This window comes from Gorilla gorilla, chromosome 19 (genome assembly GCF_029281585.2).
Source record: "Gorilla gorilla gorilla isolate KB3781 chromosome 19, NHGRI_mGorGor1-v2.1_pri, whole genome shotgun sequence".
Lineage (NCBI taxonomy): Eukaryota > Metazoa > Chordata > Mammalia > Primates > Hominidae > Gorilla > Gorilla gorilla.
Window position 1 is genome coordinate 99516102 of NC_073243.2, and position 26204 is coordinate 99542305.

General features: G+C 36.5%; 1 long non-coding RNA gene across 1 annotated transcript in view; it reads left to right on the forward strand.

Annotated features, from left to right (window-relative positions):
- The first annotated feature begins 9154 nt into the window (after positions 1–9154).
- Positions 9155–26204, forward strand: part of LOC129528128 (uncharacterized) — a 211999-nt gene continuing 194949 nt past the window's right edge. Inside the window, exons 1-2 of the long non-coding RNA XR_008673351.2 lie at positions 9155–9439; positions 12046–12134. This is a non-coding gene — a long non-coding RNA (uncharacterized lncRNA). The remainder of the gene's footprint in view (positions 9440–12045; positions 12135–26204) is intronic.

The window sequence follows — 26204 nt, forward strand, 5'->3', positions numbered from 1 at the left end:
ATCAAAACTACAATGAGATATTATCTCACCCCAGTTAAAATGGCCTATATCCAAAAGACAGGTAATAACACAAATGTTGGTGAGTATGTGGAGAAAAGGAACCCTTGTACACTGTTGGTGGGAATGTAAATTAGTATAATCACCATGGAGAATAGTCTGGAGGTTCTTCAAAACAATAAAAATAGAGCTATCATATGATCCAGCAATCCCACTGCTCAGCATATAAGCCAAAAGAAAGAAAATCCATATGTTGAAGGGATATCTTCACTCCTATGTTTGTTGCAGCATTGTTTACAATAGCTAAGATTTGGAAGCAACCTGAGTGTCCATCAGCAGATGAATGGATAAAGAAAATGTGGTACTTACACACGGTGGAGTACTATTCAGCCATAAAATTAATGAGATCCTGTCATTTGCAACAGTGTGGATATGACAAAAAGTCATTATGTTAAGTAAAATAAGCCAGGCACAGAAGGACAAAAATAGTACGTTCTCACTTATTTGTGAAATTTAAAATTCCAAACAATTGAACTCATGGATATAGAGAGTAGAACGATGGTTACCAGAATCTGGGAAAGGTAGTGTGTGGGGTGCTGGGAAGGTGGTGATGGTTAATGGCTACAAAAAAAATTGTTAGAAAGGATGTATAAAACCTAGTATTTAATAGCACAACAGGGTGACTATAGTCAACAATCATTTAATTGTACATTTAAAAAATAACTGGAAGAGTATAATTGGGTTATTTGTAAGACAAAAGATACATACTGGATGGGATGGTTACCTCATTTTCCATAATGTAATTATTGTGCATTGCATGCCTATATAAAAACATCTCATGCGCCCCATACATATATACATCAACTATGTCCCCACAAAAAGTAAAAATGAAAAAAAAGAAAAGAGAAACATCACACTGTATCCCATGAATATAAAAAATAGTTATGTTAATTATATATAAAACTTTTAAGAGAAAAATATTATTTTTTTTTAGACAATGTCTCCTATGTCAGCCAGGCTGGAGTATAGTGGTGCAATCTTAGCTCACTGCAACCTCTGCCTCCCAGGCCCAAGTGATCCTCCCACCCCAGCCTCCCGAGTAACTGGGACTACAGAGGTGTGCTACTGCACCTGGCTAATATTTGTATTGCTAGTAGAGATGGGGTTTCATCATGTTAACCAGACTGATCTCCAACTCCTGATCTCAAGTCATCTGTTCACCTCTGCCTCCCAAAGTGCTGGGATAACAGGTGTGAGCCACCACACCTGGCTGAAAAATATTTTATGATGACAATGATTTATATTTATTTTAAAATGGAAAAAATAATTAGCATAGCTGAATTAAAAGCAAATGTTTCACAGTATATTATAATTGTTTTTCATAAACAATATTTTATTTAACATGGCTTTTAACTTTAACATAAGATTTAATTAAATTTTACATTGATATTGAACAAAATATGATTAAATATTTAAAGTTTAGTTATATTTGGTACTTCTTAAAAAAACACTCTATAATCACACAATCTTACTATCACCTGTAAAAGATAATTTACTAAAACTAATTTCTTTACCATGTGTCTTAGTAACTGAAACAGAACAAACACACTAGGAGTTTTATCTTTCTAGATTGCAATATATTAGTGAATCAGTATTTGAAACATTCCAGGATATCTTAAAGTTTTTAAAAAACATTTCTAATTAAGCAAAAGTATTGCTTGTCTTACTTGCTTTTTACCTATTCTATATTTATAGGCCATTTTGTTATACGTTCAAGTTACAAATGCAGATGAAGTATGACTCCTGCTCTCAATTGACTGATTAGGATTTGAGAATTGGAAAGCAATGGCAAAATAATCTAGAATCTGTTGTTAAGGTCATTGCTTCCAAAATACTTTAAAAAATAGATGCATAAAAAGCAACCAATACAGAAATGACCTAACTCAATTTCAGGTAGGATTGGAATATAAAATTATGATTGATTTTTTAATTTTAAAAAGTAATAGAATTTTCAAACAATTTTTCTTATCCATGAATTAAATAACAAAAGATTTACCTTCCAGAGAACAAATGTGCTGTACTTATGAACAACCTTGGAACAATGTGTTCAAAATAGTCTCATAAATTTGAAATCTACCTATTGGAGTGTATCACTGGTCATCGCTAGCCTCCTATATGTAAATTTTCACAATGTGGCATGTTAAAAATCCTTACTTTCTCAATTTTTGTATATACTTGCTTGTCCTCTGCCATATAACTTTGCTGTCATAATATGCCTCAAACATTTGTGAGTTAAACCATGCACATGTGACATGTGCAATAAAAAATATCTCCTGTGATTTCCCACAGGCTTTTGAGGAAAAGAATATTTACAAGAAAGTGAAGGCTAATCAACGACAGGAAGAGAGAATCTCCCATCTACACATTTTACATTCTCATTTTAAACATACCTATAAAAATGTCATCTAAAAACAAACAAGAAATCTTGGTCACTGGAATGGTCTTGAATACTCAACAGTGTCAAAAAAAGGGGGGTTCAAGAAAATATCAGCTTTGCTGGTTTAGCATCAAACTCCAAGGAGAACATGGGTTGGTTTAGCTTCTTAGCCATTACTGTAACTTTTGAGAGGATAAGTAAAACACATTTTTAGTTAGTACTAATTGAGAGGCCTGAGGAATTTCACACTAGGATTGAAAATAAATGTCACGGCTGTTCTACTCACAAATTAAAACGAGAAAAATAAAGAGTAATGGATAATAACATAGACAAAAATGTTACTGAAGAACAAGCTTTCATAAATTTAGAAGATAACACAACCTAAGTTTTTTGGAAGCTTATAGTTGAGAGAATTACATACAGATTTTTCAGGTTAAAAACTTAGAGACTTCTGAAAACTTCCATGATTCAATTCCAAGTTACTATGGTTTGTCAGAAACACAAAGTGGCCAGCAATATACACACAATTTTCTACATATAATGTATCTAATTAAGAGTCATATAAAAATGGTATCATCCCCCCCAAACAAAAGGCATATACATAAAAAATATGGTGCAAAGTGTGCAAAACTACTAATCTTCTTACACTCAAAGGCAGAAGAGCACTTTTTGGGAGATGGTGTCTCAATAATTGTAAAGATGTTTGCAGACATAATGAAATGCTTCTGTAAAACCACTCATGGAGCAGTAGTTGCATCTAGTATGTGTAAAAGAACATTCTTCATAATTCAAGTTATTTATTAAGCTGCAAAAGGGAAATCCATGTTATTCCAAAGATAAAATTAAACTAAATGCATTCAAGAGATTCTTCTCACTAGGTACCAGCACAAATGTACTAATTTACTAATAAAACTAATAAAAGAATATGGAGTAAAAAGCCGGCATTCTAAAAACAGAAAGACTCCAAAAAGAGAATAAAAACACAACTTAACACCCCCAATCCATCAAAAGCACACATCAGAAGGTATACATATGTAAAATATTTGGATACTGAAAATTACACCCATACCAACACACACAGACACACACACACAAATACATTATAGAATAGAGAGTGAAAAGGGATATTAATATGTAGGAGGAAACGGTGTTTGTATGTGTGTATTTACATGAGAATATGTTCATGATTTAGTAGATAAAAGAAATAATGTTTTACAAAACAATGTAGAATAAAGCCACTTAGAATTGAAAACATAGCTGTTACTTCTACTGCTATTGCCACCATCCTTAAATAGCATTGCAAGTATAAATAAAATAAAACTTTAAACAATTGATAAAAATTAAACTGTTTAATTATTTGTCAGATGGGCATGGAATCTTCCAAGGGAACATCTAGGTACTTCCAAAGATTAAAAATTTTATTATGCAAGTTACATTTTTTGGTTTGCAACCTCTGTATGGAAATCTGTAGAGGAAAATATTATGTCACCCATATAGGATAGACATTTATACTTTTTCATTTTTATACTATTACATATATATAATGCTGCAATAAACATATTTGTGAAAAAAAAGAGAAGATATTTGCAAACAGGTAAGTGGAAACATTTCTAAGAATAGAACATTTCCCTTGATATTGGCATGTTCTGGTTGATTTCATGACCAAGATTGAGATGGGTCTCAAATTCCTACTGCTGGTGATGCCACTGTTCCACACAGAAAATCTCCTTGTACTCATGTTTTCATTTTGGGGTATTCAATTCTTTGTGAATTTTAGAATTGTTTCTCTAATTCTGTAAAAAATGGCATTGGTAGTTTCACAGAAATAGCACTGAATCTTTAAAATGCTTTGGGCAATATGGCCATTTTAATGACGTTGATTCTTCCAATCCATAAGCATGGTATGTTTTTCAATTTATTTGTGTCACCTGTTATTTCCTTCAGTTGTGCTGTGTGTAATTCTCCTCATAGAGACATTTCACTCGGTTGGTTAGTTGTATTCTTAGGTATTTTACTCTATTTGTGGTTATTGTAAATAAGATTGCATTTCTTATTTGGATCTCAGTTTGAATGTTTTTGGTGTCATATTTTTGAAAATTGACTTGCCAATGCTATGTTTTCTGGAGTGAGTTCTTATCCCATTAAAGCTAGTTTTGAAGACACTAAGAAAATTTCTAATATATCTTTATACTTTGTTTACCTTGTTAGTGAATCTTAATCACCTATAGAAACCTGAGTAAAAATCCAGTGTCCCTCCGTTCAACGTTTGCTCAATAACATGTGTGTAATTAATACTTACTTAAACCTATGCAAGAGGTACCTCTGCCTTGGGTTTCATGATTTCAAAGGTTCTATATATCACAAACTCAAAAAAATGCATTTATCAAGCATAGTCTCTCACTAGGTGTCTAACATACAACACTGACGCAGAGTGACTTTAGCCCTAAAAACACATGTCATGGCCAGGCGCCGTGGCTCACGCCTGTAATCCCAGCACTATGGGAGGCTGAGGTGGGCGGATCACGAGGTCAGGAGATCGAGATCATCCTGGCTAACATGGTGAAACTCCCGTCTCTACTAAATATATAAAAAACAAAAAATTAGCCGGGTGTGGTGGCACGCACCTGCAGTCTCAGCTACTCAGGAGGCTGAGGCAGGAGTATCGCTTGAACCCGAGAGGCGGAGGTTGCAGTGAGCCAAGATCACACCACTGCACTCCAGCCTGGGCAACAGAGCAAGACTCTGTCTCAAAAAGAAAAGAAAGAAAGAAAGGAAAAACAGTCATGTTTCACACTGTCCCAGCCCCACAGTATTTTTTTTTCTCCTCCTACATGTCCTTGAAGTCCTGTCTTCAAAACAAAAAAAAAATTATGATCTCATCTAGATTCTGTAAATTTGTGTGGTTTGTGCCCCGATAGACTTTAGAGATGGATATTGATTCAAAGTGTGAGGAGGCTATTAGTGGCAGAAGCAATTAGGAAGGAAGAAAAAAATAATAATAATTGTCATTTCCTTCCACTGAAATTGCACCAATGAAATATATATTTCCTTAAGTAGTATCATCTAAAAATGCTAACATGGGTATCTTAAATCTCTTTATTACTATAATTTTAGTTGTAGCACTATTCAAAAATTAATGCATCATGTGTAAGAATTGGAGAGTAAGGAACATACATAATTTTCAACAATTTATTACTCTCTGAAATCTATGTATATATAATTTTATATGTAAAATGCATAAAGCTTGATGCTAATAATTTATGTTGAAAATTAGAGAGACATTTGGGGGTGAAATTGTGGTTTTATTTTACAAAAGTATTCAATGATATTTAGTTAAAATGGTTACAATTAGTTTTATTTTATTACATTTTAATATTAATTTAGGTATTTTATAAGAATATTGACTTTTATGATAATGTACATTGTTTCTTATATTTTTAAAAATATTTCATTCCATTTATATTTTTTGGGAAAATATTGTACACCTCTAATACGATTGTAATCTAAGCACTTATATATGTGCTATAGATAGAAGAAAACATGTGAAAACAGCCTAGATTTAATAACCTAATTATTGCTTATGTGGAAAGGCAAAGAAAAATTATGCTTACTATAAATATAAAATGACTTATAAATTACATCCTCCACCACGTTGTTGGCTATCAGTAGAACTATGGACATTAATATTTACATTCAATTATTTTTGATAGTTGTCTAGAAGTAATATACACAGATAACTTTACATACATTTTTCAGTTTCAACACTGAAGTCTCATTTGTTAAGGTAGGAGGACAAGCATATTTTATTTAATTGTTTCTTAGCTTCATTTATAACCTTAAACTTTTGGCATATAGTGTAGATGTCTTCACTTACACTCATTCCCTGAGCCTCACAAATGTTAGAGGTGTATGTAAATTTAAACTGTTTTACAGTTTTGAAGGAAAATTTTTATTCACTAAAATGTGAAAACATTGAGCATTAACATCGTTACATGAATTCAGAATTAAATGTTCTTGTTTTATTCGAAGTTGCATACATTTCTTTTTTTTAAAATTATAGTTTAAGTTCTAGGGTACATATGCACAATGTGCAGGTTTGTTACATATGTAAACGTGTGCCATGTTGGTGTGCTACACCCATCAACTCGTCATTTACATTAGGTATTTTTCCTAATGCTATCCCTCCCCCCTCCCCCCACCCCATGACAGGCTCCAGTGTGTGATGTTCCCCACCCGGTGTCCACGTGTTCTCATTGTTCAACTCCCACCTATGGGTGAGAACATGTGGTGTTTGGTTTTCTGTCCTTGCTATAGTTTGCTCAGAATGATGGTTTCCAGCTTCATCCATGTCCCTATAAAGGACATGAACTCATCCTTTTTTATGGCTGCATAGTATTCCACGGTGTATATGTGCCACATTTTCTTAATCCAGTCTATCCTTGATGGACATTTGGATTGGTTCCAAGTCTTTGCTATTGTGAATAGTGCCACAATAAACATACCTGTGCATGTGTCTTTATAGCAGCATGATTTGTAATACTTTGGGTATATACCCAGTAATGGGACGGCTGGGTCAAATGGTATTTCTAGTTCTAGATCCTTGAGGAATCGCCACACTGTCTTCCATAATGGTTGAACTAGTTTACAGTCCCACCAACAGTGTAAAAGTGTTCCTATTTCTCCACATCCTCTCCAGCACCTGTTGTTTCCTGACTTTTTAATGATCGCCATTCTAACTGGTATGAGATGGTACCTCATTGTGGTTTTGATTTGCATTTCTCTGACGGCCAGTGATGATGAGCATTTTTTCATGTGTCTGTTGGCTGCATAAATGTCTTCTTTTGAGAAGTGTCTGTTCACATACTTTGCCCACTTTTTAATGGGGTTGTTTGACTTTTTCTTGTAAATTTGTTTAAGTTCTTTGTAGATTCTGGATATTAGCCTTTTGTCAGATGGATAGATTGCCAAAATTTTCTCCCATTCTGTAGGTTGCCTATTCATTCTGATGGTAGTTTCTTTTGCTATGCAGAAGCTCTTTAGTTTACTTAGATCCCATTTGTCAATTTTGGCTTCTGTTGCCATTGCTTTTGGTGTTTTAGACATGAAGTCCTTGCCCATGCCTATGTCCTGAATGGTATTGTCTAGGTTTTCTTCTAGGGTTTTTATGGTTTTAGGTCGAACATTTAAAGTCTTTAATCCATCTTGAATTAATTTTTGTATAAGATGTAAGGAAGGGATCCAGTTTCAGCTTTCTACATATGGCTAGGCAGTTTTCCCAGCACCATTTATTAAATAGGGAATCGTTTCCCCATTTCTTGTTTTTGTCAGGTTTGTCAAAGATCAGATGGTTGTAGACGTGTGGTATTATTTCTGAGGGCTCTGTTCTGTTCCATTGGTCTATATCTGTGTTTTGCTTACTGTAGCCTTGCAGTATAGTTTGAAGTCAGGTAGTGTGATGCCTCCAGCTTTGTTCTTTTGGCTTAGGATTGTCTTGGCAATGTGGGCTCTTTTTTGAACTTTAAAGTAGTTTTTTCCCATTCTGTGAAAAAAGTCATTAGTAGCTTGATGGGGATGGCATTGAATCTATAAATTACCTTGGGCAATACGGCCATTTTCATGATATTGATTCTTCCTATCCATGAGCATGGAATGTTCTTCCCTTTGTTAGTTGCATACATTTCTAAAGTATTTTTTGTTTAAAGACTTAATGAAATTATATTAGATCAGTTTGATTTTCCAAAGGATACAGACAAATGCATTTTTCAATGTAAAAACAACCCTACAGTACTTTTGGTAAACATGTATAATGTACCTCTGTTGTAGCATGTGTTCCTTTAAGAACAATGTATTACTTTGTTGGTTTTGCCAATAAAATCATAAAGAATTATAACAAAATGAAAGTTCAAAATAAAATGCGTGTTTGTATGGTTACAGACGGAAAACTGTCATTTTGGCTAGTTATCAATCAAAAAATATTCATTGGTTTTTCTACGTGGAGCCCAGCTTTCTAATTAGGTCCTACATGGATACAGAGCAAATGCAGTAGGTGTTCTTACATTAAGGAATCATTGTAAATAAAATAGGACTTAAGTTAGTTCTTGAATCATTAGTTATAATTCTTAAATAAAAGTGCCTCATATAGATTGGAATTGGTGGTAGCAGCTTACTTTTCCCATGATCAGTATAAGACAATTGTTAATATTTAATTTTGAAGAAAATAAAATGCCTCTTTTATTCCTCTAAGACACATCATTCTCCGTAAGAAGAGGTTTATAAATTATGTAATAGGTCACAGGTAACTTCTCTTCATCCTTATGAATTGAGAATTACACCACTGGATGCAATAGAGTTACTCTGGAAAATTAAATAACCTTTGTATTAAAAAGAAAATATTCTCCATTGTTGTAGTACACTAAGCAAAACGACTTGATTTCATTTCTTATTCTTACTGCTTACCTCAAGAGCAGTCTATTGCTGAGAGGTGACAGCGTGCTGGCAGGCAGCCCTCGCTCGCTCTCGGCGCCTCCTCTGCCTGCGCTCCCACTTTGGTGGCACTTGAGGAGTCCTTCAGCCCGCCGCTGCACTGTGGGAGCCCCTTACTGGGCTGGCAGAGGCCGGTGCCGGCTCCCTCAGCTTGCAAGGAGGTGTGGAGGGAGAGGCGCAGGCGGGAACCGGGGCTGCGCGCGGCGCTTCCGGGCCAGCGTGAGTTCCGGGTGGGCGTGGACTCGGCGGGCCCCGCACTCAGAGCGGCGTGCCGGCCCCGCCTGCCCTGGGCAGTGAAGGGCTTAGCACCTGGTCCAGCAGCTGCTGTGCTCGACTTCTCGCGGGGCCTTAGCTGCCTCCCCGCGGGGAAGGGCTTGGGACCTGCAGCCCGCCATGCCTGAGCCTCCCCCCGCCCCCGCCGTGGGCTTCTGTGCGGCCCGAGCCTCCCCGACGAGCGCCGCCCCCTGCTCCACGGTGCCCAGACCCATCGACCACCCAAGGGCTGAGGAGTGCGGGCTCATGGTGAGTGGTGACAGCGTGCTGGCAGTCCTCACAGCCCTCGTTCGCGCTCGGCGCCTCCTCTGCCGGGGCTCCCACTTTGGCGGCACTTGAGGAGCCCTTCAGCCCACCGCTGCACTATGGGAGCCCCTTTCTGGGCTGGCCAAGGCCAGAGCCGGCTCCCTCAGCTTGCAGGGAGGTGTGGAGGGAGAGGCGCGAGCGGGAACCGGGGCTGCGCCCGGCGCTTGCGGGCCAGCTGGAGTTCCGGGTGGGCGTGGGCTTGGTGGGCCCCGCACTCGGAGCCGCCGGCTGGCCCTGCTGGCCCCGGGCAATGAGGGGCTTAGCACCCGGGCCAGCGGCTGCGGAGGGTGTACTGGGTCCCCCAGCAGTGCCAGCCCACCGGCGCTGCACTCTATTTCTCACCGGGCCTTAGTAGCCTTCCCGCGGGGCAGGGCTCGGGACCTGCAGCCCGCTATGCCTGAGCGTCCCACCCCCTCCATGGGCTTCTGTGCTGCCCGAGCCGCCCCGGCGAGCGCCACCCCCTGCTCCACGGCGCCCAGTCCCATCGACCACCCAAGGGCTGAGGAGTGTCCTCTCTTAGCACATAAAAAAAATCAAACAATTTTAGTTTCTTAGGGACGGCTGATGGTTGTACACTGCACTTACATTGGAGAGAAAAACAATAAACCATTTCAAGAGAACTCAGAACCAGATTATTTTTAATCACATAAATAAGCTCTGAGGAAGTTCACTGAAGCAGGAAAAAAACACTTGATGTGAACACCCACCAAAGAATTGCAGCAAATAATTATGGCTAACAAGGATTCCAATTGTACATGTGCCCAGATAGAGGTATTTATATAAATAATGGAAATTAGCATAAACCATCTGAAATTTGTAATCATTGCTAACTATTACTTACTCTACAGTCTTTCCACTTTGTAAGCAATTCATAACAAGCTGGAATTCATGGGATTTACATGTCCTCTGTGGATTTATTTTCTACGAAAAATAATGCAACCCCCATATTCTCTCTTTAAAATGATTTTGACTCATCACAATTTAGTTAGAATTAGCAGAGTAGGAAAACAATTATATTCACAATTAAAATTTCAAACTAGGCAAATATCAGCTGTTTTTCACGCAAGAACTCATAGGAAGATGGTAAGCAATAGAAACAAACAGTAGTTTATTTCATTGAACATAAGTGCTCAAGAGAGAAACAAAATGTCAATTTCTTAAAATATTTCTCTTGACTTTAGAAAGTAAAAGAATGTCCTATAAAAATAGGTCATCTGCCTATGTGGAGCTCCTTGTCCTTAAAAGATGCCTTACAGGCTTTGCTCTAGCAATATCCAATGAATAGCCATGCAAGTGCAGCATGTCACCATGGTCACTCTCAAATCGATCTTAATTACTTAAATGCAGAGAGAAGTTAAAGGATCACATGATTTTCATACAGCATGGTAACTCTTTGAAGGGAAGAAATGCTATGTACAGGAGCTATGCTAGACTCTAGAGTCTAGCGCATGTATATTACTCTGAATACTAGGCAATGCTTATTACTTAGAGCCCTAGGTACTTTTCAGAAACTATAACCATGTTGAATTTGTAAAATATGGACAACTTCAACAATTAAGAACATTTTAGATTTTCTCTCATATTGTGTTTGAATACTTGGTTCGTTGCATAAACTATATCTAATTTCCAATTAGCAAAGTAAAAAAAAAAAAGGCATAGCCTACAGGTATTACATGTTTGTGGTGGTGGTTGTCCTTGTGTAATCTTTGAATTTTTAATTATTATTTTGTATGCCACTGTATTATTTCTTGGCCTGATAAGTATTTTTCTAAATCTTTCAAGCTTCATAGACAACCAATTATTTCCCTCCACACCCCTACCTTCACATTGCCATGTATAGAAAAGGCGGCTGTAGGATATGGAGTGAGGGCCTTATGAATACTAAATGAAAACACATGCAATTATTGTTTGTAAGGGCACGCTGCTATGGTTTGAAAGTTTGTCTCCTTCAAAATTCATTTTGAAATTTAATCACCATTTAACAGTATTAAGAGGTGAGACCTTTAAAACGTGATAGGCCATGAAGGCTCCACCGTCATGGGTGGATTTGTGCCATTATAAATGGGGAAATTCAGCCCCCTCTTGCGCTTCTAGCCTTTTCACCTTCTGCCATTTGATGATGCAGCAAAAAGGCCCTCACAGGTGCCAGCATCAGGATAATAGACTCCAGCCTCCAGAACTGTAAACCAATAAATGTCTGTTTATTCTAAATTACTCAGTCTTCAGTGTTCGATTATGATAGCATGAAACAGACCAAGACACGTGCATATACATCAAAAGATTGTTTCATTTGTTTTTGTTTGCTTTTTCTCAAACCACAAATTTTACCTCACATTGGTACTTCAATATTAGTGGTGAATAGCATACTTCAAATATTTGTGATGCATGAGAGCATTTTGCTCTCAAGGACATAAGAAATATTTGTGTCCTATTTCTTCTCTGATTCTCTTTGACATTATAGAATTTGTGTTACCAATTTTTATTTTGATATTTGCGCGGTCCACATTTACTAGTTGTTCAAGTTAGTAACTATCACATTTACCTAACAGGTTACAGGATTCCCATTTCAGAACTACGACCATTTGAAAAATAGAAGATTTAAAGATTGACGCAAAGTGCATGTACCATGATACACCAGGTAAACTTAAGATTTAAGTACTTCCCATCAACAGAATTCAGAATTCCAGAATATTACTATCATAGTAGTGGTAGAGATGATGATAGGGTGTATCTATGTAGGTTAACAATTTTCTGCCTCTAGGATATATGCTCTCAATTGTCTTGGAATGTCGTCTCTTATTTGATCTTAAAGTCTGATGCTGTGGGATGCTCCACCTGAAATCTCAGTAACAAAGATTATGCTTCTGTTCTCAAATTGCATCTAGTATTAATGGGATTCTTTGCCTTTTGAGGTTCAGATACCCGTTGGACTAGCAAAATGAACATATACACATGCACTTGATTGTACAAAAAATATTCAAAACATCAGAGACTTCATTAGTTTCAAGTATTGGTTTTTCTATGGGGTCCATGTAATTTCAGTTAATAAAAGTGTACAAGCCGTCACTGGACTCATCATTTATGCATTACAAACAGTCACAATGATCAAACGCTCTAATGCTACTCTGAGATAATAAAGAGAAAGTATTCTGAAACAGAGAAGATTTAATTCCAGGCCATCTTTTAAAAAAATAATTAAACAGAATTTACCAGGTTCATTTAAACAAAAATAACTAATTACAATATGTAACTTGAATAATCAAACAAGTTATCTATGTGCCTGAAGCCAAGACTATTCTGTAAAATGAAAATTTTAAAACTGGTGAATTACCTATTAAAAATCATTTCAATCCTCACCATTATTTTATTTTCCAAATGGTCAAGGATTATATTGAGGTTTTCTAAGCAAGAAAAAGGCACAGAGTTTGGCTCTGGCTTTATTTACTGATCAGTACAATCAAGAGTGGAAAACATACTTGCAGTGTAGGTCAGTTGTCAAAGGCATTTCAATTGTTTAAAGACAGTATAAGAATTTAAGAGGTATTTGTTTCTGTCATTGGCAGGGTGTTAGTCATGGCAAAATCATCTTCTGATTCTCCTGTGGATTAAAAAAAAGGATCAGAGGCTTACATGTTCAATGGATTATTTTCCTTTTTGAGAAAACAAACGCTCCTCCAAAGCAAATAGTTTCTCTGTGGAAGGAAAGAACAGATATAATGCCTTCAGGGATTTGTCAAGAGACTACTGGGTGGAAAAAAACTAATCACATTTTTCAATATAGTAGAACCTTAAAGTTACTTTGTCTTTTATCATCTATACATGAAGGGTCATATTTTAGTTTCCTAGGGCCACTATAGCAAATTACCAAAAGCTTTGTGGTTTAAGACAATAGAAATTCATTATCTCCCAGTTCAGGAGGTCAGATGCCTCCTGAAATAAGAATGACTTTCTCCTGGTGGCTTTGAGGGAGAGTCTGTGCATCCCTCTTTCCTAGTTTGTGGTAGTTTCCTGGAATCTGTAGCATTCGCTGGCTGAGACACGTTGCTACAATTCCTGCCTCCATCTTCACATTCACTTGTTCTCTGTGTATCTTTGTGTCTTCTTTTCTGTCCTTATGAGGAAACTCATCATTAGATTTAGGGTCTGGCTAAATCTTGGATGAACTCTTCTTCAGATCCTTCATTTCATCTGCGAACACTCTTATTCTAAATAAAAGGTTTCAGGTGAACATATATGTTGAGAAGATATCATTCAACTCACTAACTATATCACATTTTCATTTTAAAATCCTATAAATATTCTCAATTCTAACTCTTGGTATCTGATAAGCAAGAGAATTGAAAAATTAGATTTTTTTTTTTTCTGAGACAAGGTCTATCTCTTTCGCCAAGAGTAGAGTGAAGTGGTGCGATATTGGCTCACTACAACTTCCACCTCCTGAACTCAAGCAATCCTCAGCCTCCCGAGTAGCTGAGAGTACATGTGCATGCCAGCATGCCTGGCTAATTTTTGTGTATTTATTTATTTATTCTTTTATTCTAGTAGAAACAAGATTTAACCATGTTGCCCAAGCTCATCTCAAACTGCGGGGCTCAAGTGATCTGCCCGCCTAAGCTTCCCAAAATGCTGGGATTACAGGCATGAGCCACTGAGTCTAGAGGAATGACATGCTGAGTGAAGCCAGAGTTTAGGAGGCTGATCCAATGATGCTGTCACAGTCTGCATCTTGCGTATGTTCTGTGTTCTTTTTATTGTGTGGCAACTTAAAATTACTCGTACCTTATATTCTGCCAGTTAAAGAAATTGAACCTATTATTAATATCTTTCTCCAAAAGAATCCCACAAACAGATTACCTTATCAGTGATTTTTTCCTAATGGCTATTGCCAAAATAACAGCAACTTTACACATATTCTTCTAAAGTGAAGAAACAGGGAAAGTATTTAAAAAGTATTTTTGTGAAGCCAGCAGAACCATGATAACAAAATGTGACAAGAACATAGAGTATATGTATACACATAAAAACAAATTACATGAAACATTTGTAAATAAAAATCCAGAAACAAATAAGATTAGTATTAAATTACAGATGTCTGTTTTATAAATCACGAATGCAAAGACAATGTAGAATTAATGTTAATGTTTCTGCATGATCACATAAGAAATTAAATATGTATGACTGTATTTATAGATGTATTCAAATATTTGATGAAATTTAACAAATATTAACTTTTAAAAGCAAAGCAAATTAAAAAAAAATAAAATGTCCTTTTTAATGCATCCATACAGAAAACTATCATGAATTATCATTACAAATACACTGATACCTACATTCACTACTTCTGTTCAATTTTGTGCCAGTGATCTAAGATAGCACAACACAAAAAAACCCAAAAAATTCAATGTATAATATATTCAGAAACATCGTGAAGGTGTTTACTCATTCAAAATAATATGAATAAAAATAATCCAAAAGATTCTCTATGGTATGGTTCAGCTCTTTGTTTCCACCCAAAACTCACCTTGAATTGTAATCCCCACATTTCAAAGGCAGGACCAGGTGAGGTAACTGAATCAAGAGGTCAGGTTCCCCTATGCTGTTCTTGTGATAATGAGTGAGTTTCATGAGATCTGATGGTTGTATAAGCGTCTGGCAATTCTCCTTTTTGCACTCATTCTGTCACCTACTGCCGTGTGAAGAGCTGCTTTCCCTCATGATTGTAAGTTTCCCGAGGCCTCCCTAGCCATGTGGAACTGCGAGTCAGTTAAAACTCTTTTCTTTATAAATTACCCAGTCTCAGGTATTTCTTTATAGCAGCAAGAGAATGCACTAGTACACTAAACAAATATTAGAATTAATCAATTAATACAATAATATTGGAAAAGATAAGAGCAATGCAAAATAAATGAATTGCATTTGCAAAACTCAGAAAGTTATAGAAAATAAAATGATAAATTTTACCATTTACAATCATATAAAAAAATTAATTACCTATGAATATATCTAACAAAATATAGGAACAATTTATATGATGAAAAACACAACATACTCCTGAAAGATATTAATACATAAATAGGTCTGTGAGGCCTGTACATAAATATAGATTTGAAGACAGCATTTCTTCCAAAATATGCTTATAAATGCATGCAATCCCACAACCACCTCAGAAAATATTTCCTCAGAGTTTGTTTTAATGTGCGTACATTGATAAACTTTCTCTAAAATTTATATGAAAATATAAAGGGCTCAAAATAGCCCAGATAATCTTAAAGAGATATAACAAACCTGGAGAAATTCCATTACTAAAAATCACATCTTATTTTAATACACAAATACCATACTGTGTAATCAATGTGGGAATAGATAAACAGGTAAAGGCATGAGAGGAAAAGAGATTCCAGAACCCAGCAAGAATGCCTCTGAGAGGATTGCTGTGTGGCATGTCTTCTTGTGTACAGCAGTTGATCTCTTGCAGCACTCAAATACATTCTCATATACATTTTCAGGGAAAAGCTTTCCCAGGACTCCTTGCATTTCTTTCTCTTCTGAGGGAAAATTAAGAGAAAAGAAACTAACTGAAGCAGTTATTGTCAGGGCCACAATTGACACCCATTTTCTTCTCCTTCCATTAACCATTCTATATCTCTCTCAATCAGCAAATAGCTCTGCTTGACCTCAGTAGCTTACCTGGAGGTGAGACCTGCATCCTTGAGGGGTTTGAGCTCCTGATCTCCATGCCCTTCTTATATCAAAGTCTCTGTATCTGTTTAAACCATGGGTGGACAAAGAAATAGTAGTGGGCTCAAATGGATCATGTGGGTTACACTTGGATTTCTCCTTGCTCTTTGGTGTAACAGAAGTCTACTGAAAATTACCACTCAATTTTCTGTTTTCTGATTGTTGATAAAACAAAACAAAAGATCTCAAAATGCCTAGGGAGCAACCATAATTTATAGTTCAACTGACTTTCTTATGTCCCCAGTAGAAAGGTGCCACATTTGAGGATAAGGAACTCTAACCCTGCATATCCCAGGGCTGCAGGGATGGGAAGCATAAATTCCCCAACAGGTCATTGAGAGTGGTGCTTAGAGGGACTCCTTCTGCTTTCATCTCTTGGTTTTCTGACCAGGTGTTCTTTTTATTGATTATATAGCATTATAAAAAGTTATATGATTCAACAAACTCTCACTTCCATCCCTTGATTTGTTTCTTTTGATCCAGTTCACGCTGGAGTATGGCACACCAAATTTTAAGAGTATTCCTTCTCAGATGGAACTTCTTCATGCCTTTAGCAGGGTCTTTTAACTCTATCCAAGCAGCCATATGGGAAAAGAACAATGGATTCTAATTATAGCTCTCTAAGTAAATGGCCATATGTCCCTTTGGAGAAGCACTGAATCAGTATATCACATATTTGCCATAATATTTTGGAGTCCTTCTGCCTGGGATTCAGTAATTTTTAGTTATGAGATCAATTTCTAAAGCCTGGTTCATTTTGAGGAACTAGAAAAATAAAGTTTGAGTTTTTTGGGGGATGTTGACCTCAGCTATTGTTAGCATTAATGAGATTTAGCAAGAGTCATCAATCCTCTTATTCTTATAGATATTTTGCTTTTTCATGCTTCAAGTGCTTCAAATATCACATCAGCTATTGCATTCTTCCCCACTGGGAAACCCTCCCAGTTCACCATGGCTGAAAGGTTTAAAAGCTGGCTTGGCACTTTGTGCCAGGGGCAGTGTCCTCTGTCAGCAGTGATGGGAATTCATTGCAACCTGCGCAGTGAGTGATGCAATTCCCAAACCCCATCTTATTCCTTCCTTCCTGGGACCACTCCAGGAAGTGAGTCAGAGCTTGGAGTACAAGATACTTTTTAAGAATCAACATCAGTAAGGGAAAAGGGAACAAAGCAAGCTAGATTAGACAAACTGCAGGACCAAGAAAGCCTCTGTCACCCAGAGGGGATCTCTGCAATGAAATTGCTCATCATCTTTGTACCACATCAAACCAAATTTTCAAACTTTTAGAGCTTTGGGCAAGGTGACTTTTTGCATAGGAGGCTGGTCCTGAAGGAATTGACACCTGGAGTCTGTTCAGTGACTGCATTCTCTGAAGCTCTACATAGATGTCTTCCTTGAAGTGTGACCTAGGTGGGATGTCTTCATGTCTACCACACACCACCAAAAAAAGTAATGCTATATTAGTAACAATGTTTTTCATAATGTCCTAAATCTGGGAACTACCTAATGTATCAAATTGAAATGCATAAATATAATGCAGAATATTGATATAATGTTATAGCATTGATATTTGATAGGGTTTGGCTGTGTCCCCACCCAAATCTCATCTTGAATGCCTACATGTTGTGGGACAGAACTTGTAGGAGGTAATTGAATCATGAAGGCAGGTCTTTCCCTTGCTGTTCTCGTGATAATGAATACGTCTCACAAGATCTGATGGTTATATAAGAATGAGTTTCCCTGAACAAGCTTTCTCTTTACCTGCTGCTATCCATGTAGAATGAGACTTGCTCCTCCTTGCCTTCCACCATAATTGTGAGGCCTCCCAATCCATGTGTAACTGTAAGTCTATTAAACCTTTCTTTAGTAAATTGCCCAGTCTTTGGTATGTGTTTATCAGCAGCGTGAGAACAGACTAATACAGTAAATTGGTACCAATAGAGTGGGGCGCTGCTGAAAAGATACCCAAAAATGTGGAAGGGACTTCGGAACTGCATAACAGGCAGAGATTGGAACAGTTTGGAGGGCTCAGAAGAAGACAGGAAAATGTGAGAAACTGTGGAACTCTCTAGACACTTGTGAAATGGCTTTCACCAAAATGTCGATAATGATATTGTCAATGAAATCTAGGCTGAGCTTATCTCAGATGGAGATGACGAACTTGTTGGGAACTGGAGCAAAGGTGACTCTTGTTATGTTATAGCAACGAGACTGGCGGCATTTTGTCCCTACACTAGATATTTCTGAAACTTTAAACTTGAGAGAGATGATTTAGGGTATCTTCCAGAAGAAATTTCTAAGCAGCAAAACATTCAAGAGGTAACTTGGGTGCTGTTAAAGGCATTCAGTTTTACAAGGGAGGCAGAGCATAAAATTTTGGAAAATCTACAGCCTGAAGATGTGCTAGAAAAGAAAATCCCATTTTCTGAGGAGAAATTTCAGGCTGCCTGCAAAAATTTTCTTAAGTAACAAGGAGGCAAATGTTAATCCCCAAGACAATGGGGAAAATGTCTCAAGGACATGTCAGAGGTCTTCATGGCAGCCTCTCCCATCACAGACTCAAAGGCCTAGGAGGAAAAAATGGTTTCTTGGGCCAGGCCCAGGGTCTGTATGCTGTGTGCAGCCTAGGGACCTGGTGCCCTGCATCCCAGCTGCTGCAGCCATGGCTGAAAGAGGCCAATATAGAGCATGGGCCGTGGCTTCAGAGAGTGCAAGCCCCAAGCCTTGGCAGCTTCCACATGATGTTGAGCCTGCGAGTGCAATGAAGTCAAGAATTGGGGTTTGAGAACCTCCACCTAGATTTCAGAAGATGTATGGAAATGCCTGGATGCCCTGGCAGAAATTTTGCTGCAGGGGTGTGGCCCTAATGGAGAACCCCTGCTAAGGCAGTGTGGAAGGGAAATGTGGGGTTGGAGCCCTTCACACAGAATCTCTACTGGGGCATTTCCTAGTGGAGCTGTGAGAAGAGGGCCACCATCCTCCAGACCCCAGAATAGTAGATCCACTGAGAGCTTGCACCATGCGCCTGGAAAAGCGCCAGCACTCAACACCAGCCCATGAAAGCAGCCGAGAAGGAGACTGTACCTTATAAAGCTACAGGGGTGGAGCTGCCCAAGACCATGGGAACTCATCTCTTGCCTCAGCATGACCTGGATGTGAGACATGGAGTCAAAGGAGACCATTTTAGACCTTTAATATTTGACTGCCCTGCTGGATTTCAAACTTGCATGGGGCCTGTAGCACCACTTTTTTGGCCAATTTCTCCCATTTGAAATGGATGTATTTACACAATGCCTGTAACCCCATTGTATCTAGGAAGCAACTAACTTGCTTTTGATTTTACAGGCTCATAGGCTGAAGGGACTTGCCTTGTCTCAAATGAGACGTTGGACTATGGACTTTTGAGTTAATGCTGAAATGAGATAGGTCTTTGGGGTACTATTGGGAAGGCATAATTGGTTTTGAAATGTGATGGCATGAGATTTGGGAGGGGGTGGGGTGGAATGATATGGTTTGTCTGTGTACCCACCCAAATCTCATCTTGAGTTCCTTCTCTTGTGGGAGGGACCTGGTGGGAGGTAATTGAATTATGGGGTCAGATCTTTTCTGTGCTGTTCTCATGATAGTGAATAAGTCTCACAAGATTTGATGGTTCTATAAGGGGGAGTTTTCCTGCATAAGCTCTCTCGCTGCCATCCATGTAAGACGTGATTTTCTCCTCTTTGCCTTCCACCATACTTGTGAGGCCTCCAGAGCCATGTGGAACAAGTTCATTAAGTGTCTTTCTTTTGTAAATTGGCCAGTCTCAGGTATGTTTTTATCAGCAGCATGAGAACAAACTAATACAAGCCTATGGGAGTAGCAATTAACATAGATACTCTATACAAGAGCATAGGTCCATTTAACAAACATATTACTTAGGAAAAAGACAAAATACTGTCTATGATGCCATTCATATAAAATTTAAAAACAACCATAACATGTCTACGATGCCACACAGTAAGGAAAGCAGGGCATGTGGTAGCCACATCTCGCTTTAAAAAAATGTCTGGAGAGGCCTGCAGTCACTTTACCCTCATCCAAGCTGCACCCTCTTATTGGTCTCTTAAACGGGGCAATGAGAATACATGAATAGCACAGATTAAAGATAGTAAGAGTGTCTGCAATATTCCATACAGTCTCGTACTCCATCTTATTAAAACAAAGCCACCCATGTCCTCAGTTTTGTGACCCATTATGTTTCTTCTTTGGCTGAAACTATTTTGAGTTGCTTCCCAGACACTTGTCTTATAAAGGGCCTGCAATGCACAGACTCTTAGAAACCAGTGTCCAGTTTATATCATCAGTTTGACTTTTGGAGAAACTGGGGAAGGTAGATAAAATTATATATATATACAAACATGCACACACACATATATATATACACACACACATATATATAATAACGCATCTATGATGCATATATATAATGCATATGCACATGTATGGTACATATATGATGCATATATATACATCATATGTGTGTCATATATTTATCATTTATGTATCATATATGTACATAAATATTTTATTCCTTTTACTGTGTCAGATGTCCACTTGGGAAAATAATAAGATTAATGAGAAAATATGAAATAAGCTTTTGGTATAGTACTGTTCAATGAAATTTTATGAATGCCTGTCTTATTTCAAAACAGTGCACTTAATAAGAATAATCAATCTCATATTACCTTCCAGTATTAATGTTAGTGAATAAGACTGATAATTTAATAAATCTTAGGATGATGGTGTGTATATAGTCTCTAAGTAACATGGTGAAGACCAGTTGGTTAAGCCTGGTGATGCAGCAACTCAATTGTAAGAACTAAACTGTAACAATTGAACTTAAATAAAAGACGAATGAAAAAAATTATATTTTAATGCTCAAAATTATTCTTCATTGTTGTTGGAGGTATGAATAACAGAAAATGAATTATGTTATTTCCTAAGCATATAATGGGTAGAAATAAGAATGTCTTTTGAAATTTTTTTTACCAGTTTAAAAATATGACATTAAAATTGCATTTGTGCAGGAAATAATACAACGGGTATGAAAGAAAGAAAAAGTAAAGTGTTTTGCTGTGAGGAATATATTTTTTCTCCTAAGGATATGTCACTTTCACCCAAGTAATCTGGTTGCCACATTGCAATATTTCACCTGATAATAAAAAAATCATTGTATGTTATTCTTCTTCTGTCCCTGGAGAATATGAACGTTAATGATAACAGCATTGTGTCTACCTAAATGAAAACAAAAACCTAATTGTAATAATCCAGTACATACAAGTGTGCCATAATGAAAAATAAAGTAAAATATTTATTCAGATGTCATGTCTTCTTTCAATTATTTGAGGTAACATTTCTAAGAGGACTTTCACCTCCTCTTAAGTTTATGATTCTTTTTGACCTTGTAGAAAGTGACAGAATAAAAAATATTTCTTATCAATAGTAACATTGAATATGTCTGATGTATTTGATCTTTCACAGGTGTGTCATATTTTTTGAAAAGAAAAAGTGATCACAAAATTCTTTTTGATGTAACCACAGAAGCGAAACGTTTTCATAAATGGTAAAACCCTCATACAATTTTGAAAACAATGAAAATTGCCTATTATTAAAATTGAAATCTTTTTGCTACTTGATACATAATTTATTTTATTGTGTGGCAAAATTATTTGCAATTCAAATTATACCATTGTGTTCAGTGCCTGGGTGATGGGATTATTCATACCCCAAACCTTAGGAGAATACAGTATACCCAGGTAACAGATCTGCATATGTACTTCCTAAATCCAAGATGAAAGTTAGAAAATAAAATTATTCCCACTTAAAAGAAAAAAAAGAGAAAAAAAGCATCTATGGAAAACTCACAGCTAACTTCACAGTGGTGAAAGCCTGAAGTTTTCTCCCCTGAGATCAGGAACAAGGTAATGATACTCACCCTTTTCAATTCTATTCAACATTATACTAGAAGTTTTAGCTAGAGCAATTAGGCAAGAAAATGAAATGGAAGACATACAGATTGGAAAGAAAGCAGGAAAACTATCCCCATTCTCTCTCTCTCTCACACACACACACACACACACACACACACACACTATTCTATATATACATACACACATATAACATATTAATATATATGTGTTATACGATCTTGTATACACACACAAGATCATATATACATATATACATACGTATATACACAAGATCACATAATTATATATTATCTTATATACGTATATATACATTTCTATAGAAACCATTAGAAGAAAATTAATACTAATAAGTACAGCAAGATTATAGGATTCAAGGTTAATATACAAAAAATCAATTTTAGTTTTAGACACTTTAATCAAACAATTTAAAAGTGAAGTTACAATTTTATGTTTAAGAGCATTAGAAAGAATAAAATACTTAGGAAAATATTTAACAAAAATAATGCAAAACTTACTCTATGAAGATTACAAAACTGTTGAAAAATATTAAAGAAAAATCTAAATATGTGGAAAAAATCCTATGTTCAAGGATCGAAAGACTTAATATTGTTAAGATGGCAATACTCACTAAATTGATACATAGATTCACCACAATCTTGGAATTTTGGAGTCTCAATTTTGGAAACTGACAAGCTAATCCTAAAATTTATATGGAATTGCACGGGATCTAGAATAGACAAAATAATCTTGATAAAGAAGAAAAACTTGGAGGACTCACACTTTTCAATATTAAAACTTACTAAAAAGCAGCAGTAATCAAGATAGCGAGGTACCAGTATTTATATACAGGTATAACAATGGAATCAAATCGAACATTCAGAAATAAGTAATGTGTCTATGGTCAATTTATTTTGATGAGAGTGCCATGATTATTTAATGAACAAAAAGTCTTTTCAACAAATGTTGTTGAAACATCTGGATAGCACATATAGAGATTCTTACCTCTCACAATATTAAATAACTAAATGGGTGAAAGACCTAAATGTAGAAATTTAAACTAGAAAACTCTTATGGGCAAATCTGAATACCCTCTAATTTGATAATGACTTCTTAGAATGGTTTCTTAGAATGACAAGAAGTAAAAGAAACCCAAAAAAGATAATATGGTCTTCATCACAGTTCAATGCTTCTATGTTTCAAAATACATGTGAATGCAGCTTGAGGTCATTGTCCTAAGAGAACTAATGCAAGCACAGAAAACCAAATACCGCCTGTTCTCACTTACAATCAGGAGCTAAACACTGAGAACACATGGACACAAACATGGAAACAATAAACACTTGGGACTATTGGGGAGAATGGAAGGGGAGTGAGTTGAAAAACTACCTATTGGATGGTACGCTCACTACTTGGGTGATGGGGTCGTTCATGCACCAAACCGCACAGACATGCAATTTACTCATCTAACAAACCTGCACATGTATTCCTGGACCTAAAATAAAAGTCAAGAGAAAAAAAAAAGACAAACCACCAATGAAAGAAAATATTTGCAATCATATATCTGATAAGGAACATGTATCTAAACATATAAGGAAAACTGCGATCTGTCAGGATCTGTACACTTTAGGATAATGAGGGTGACTGTGAAAACAGCTTACCAGGAAATTAGGGTGGCTTAAATTTTACAAATAATTTCTCTATCTCTGAGTAACTCCTGCCATTTTTCAAATCTGGATTCAACCCAAAGAGAAAAGTGGCCTAGATGATATAGTTTATAGAAGTCAGCTTTCCAGGAAATGAATCTGAGCAAGATATAGAAAAGTAGATTATGGAATTCACTGAGCAAACAAGTAATAATCCACAAAAGCATTCTCTATATCAATATCTATCTCAGTCAACTTTGAAATCTGAATACTAGGGGATGCATCCTGGGGTGAAAGGAGGAAGAATACATCATACTACTATTTATCCACGTTTCATCTGTGTCATTCTGCTAAACACACCAAAGCTATATGAGGCTTAGTACCTTTAAAAAAATAGAGAAAAAATTACTTTAAAGACAAAATCAATGTAGAATTAATAGTTTATCTATGAGATCAAGGTACTGATGTCACTCTCTTTTACTGTGTGATTTGGAAAGGTTTGGAGGTTAGGGAACCAATGATCCTTAATTTTAGGCAGGACCAAGGTATCCCTTTAAGACCAACATTCCTTCTAATGTCATCATCATATCTTCATGCTCATAATACACTGTTAGTTCTCCAAAATGATTCAGTTTATTGTTAGAATTAAGTTTTTGCAAATTTTTATATTGAGTTGCAATATAGACTTTTTGGTCCTTAAAAAATAAAGAGAAAAAAACTAATCTTCCTTGAGTATGACAAAGCATAAAATCATTATGCCTTCTCAAACTTATAAATAGCACCATTATTCTTACTGTCAATAAAAAAGGCATTCTGGAATTTACATGTCTCTGATTTTCTGGCCTGGAACTCTCAGGCATTCCTACTAATAAATAAAAAATGTATGTAGGCCAGGTGCACTGGTCTATGCCTATAATCCCATCACTTTAAGTGGTTGAGGGAGAAGGATTGTTTCAGCCCAGGCTTCCAAGACCAGCCTGGGCAACAAAGGAACACCCCATCTGTTCCAAATAAAATTTAAAAGAAATTAGCCAGGAATGGTGGAACATACCAGTAGTCCCAGCTACTTGGTAGGCTGATGTAAGAGGATTGCTTGAGCCCAGGAGTTTGAGGCTGCGAGGAGATATGATCCTGCCACTGGACTCCAGGCTGGGAGAAAGAGAGAGACTTGTCTCAAAAAAAAAAAAAAAAGTATGTAATATGATGGATATATTTATTTATTTATTTATGTTCTATTGCGGATTTATACTTTTGGACAGCAAATAAAAGTATTTAGATTAAAAAATACTGTTGCTGCATCCATGTCTTCTAACAGGGTTGGCTTAAGGGCATGAGACACAGCTTGCTCACTCTGCGGTCACTGTGTTGACGTTCTTGACAACATTTTCCTTAAATTTGCAGTTTTAAATGGCATAAAAATTATTAATGAGGAATATATTTTTAAAGTTATTTTTTACCTAAATTGAAAATATAGCATTAAGAAAAAAACAGCCATTTTGAAACTGACCCAACAGTCCCATAGATAGGTTTGTTGTTGTTGTTTGCTGTTGTTGTTGTTGTTTTTGATAAACTGAAATGGATGCTTCTGGCCTTAAAACTTAAAATTTACATTTGTTTTATCTGAGTTGCTTCCTCAGAAAATGATATTCTGATCCCCAAAAGAACTTATCAAAGAACTGAAACTCACCAGATCACCACATTCAGACAATGAAATACCAGATCCCTCATTTATCATGATTGCTTCCTTGCCCCTCCCTAGTTCCTGTTTTCTTACACATTGTTACATTTCTTCCCTGCTATATAAACTCCTAGTTTTGGCTCCTCAGAGGGGGATTTGAGACTGAGCTCCCATCTCCTTGGCTGTAGTGCCTGATTTAAAGCCTTCCTCCTTGGTAATACCTGTTGTCTCAGTCATCATCTTTCAGTGAAGTGAGCACCAGGACCTAGACTAAACCTCTGGTGGTTAGGTAACAATTTTAAATTAGATACAACTCATGAAGTGACTTTGGTTTCTTTGTCACCACCACACAGCAAATGTCAGAGAGAACGTTAAAATGTTATTTAATACATTTATATTTAAAATTAAATTCATACTTATATCAAACAGATTTGTATACAGTTAAATCTTTTGAGAAAAATATTTCATTCCACGAAAATTATTAGCTGTAGAAGTACTAAAATTTATACTTCAAAGGAATTTATCTAAATATATTAACAGTCTACAAAATACTCTAACAGCTTCTATAGCAATTGCATCAACAGATACTTCTCAGAATCAAAAAGTGTCAAAAATTATTCATAACCATGCATTTTTAGAGTGAATAACATCACTTTTTATTTGTACCAATTAAAAAT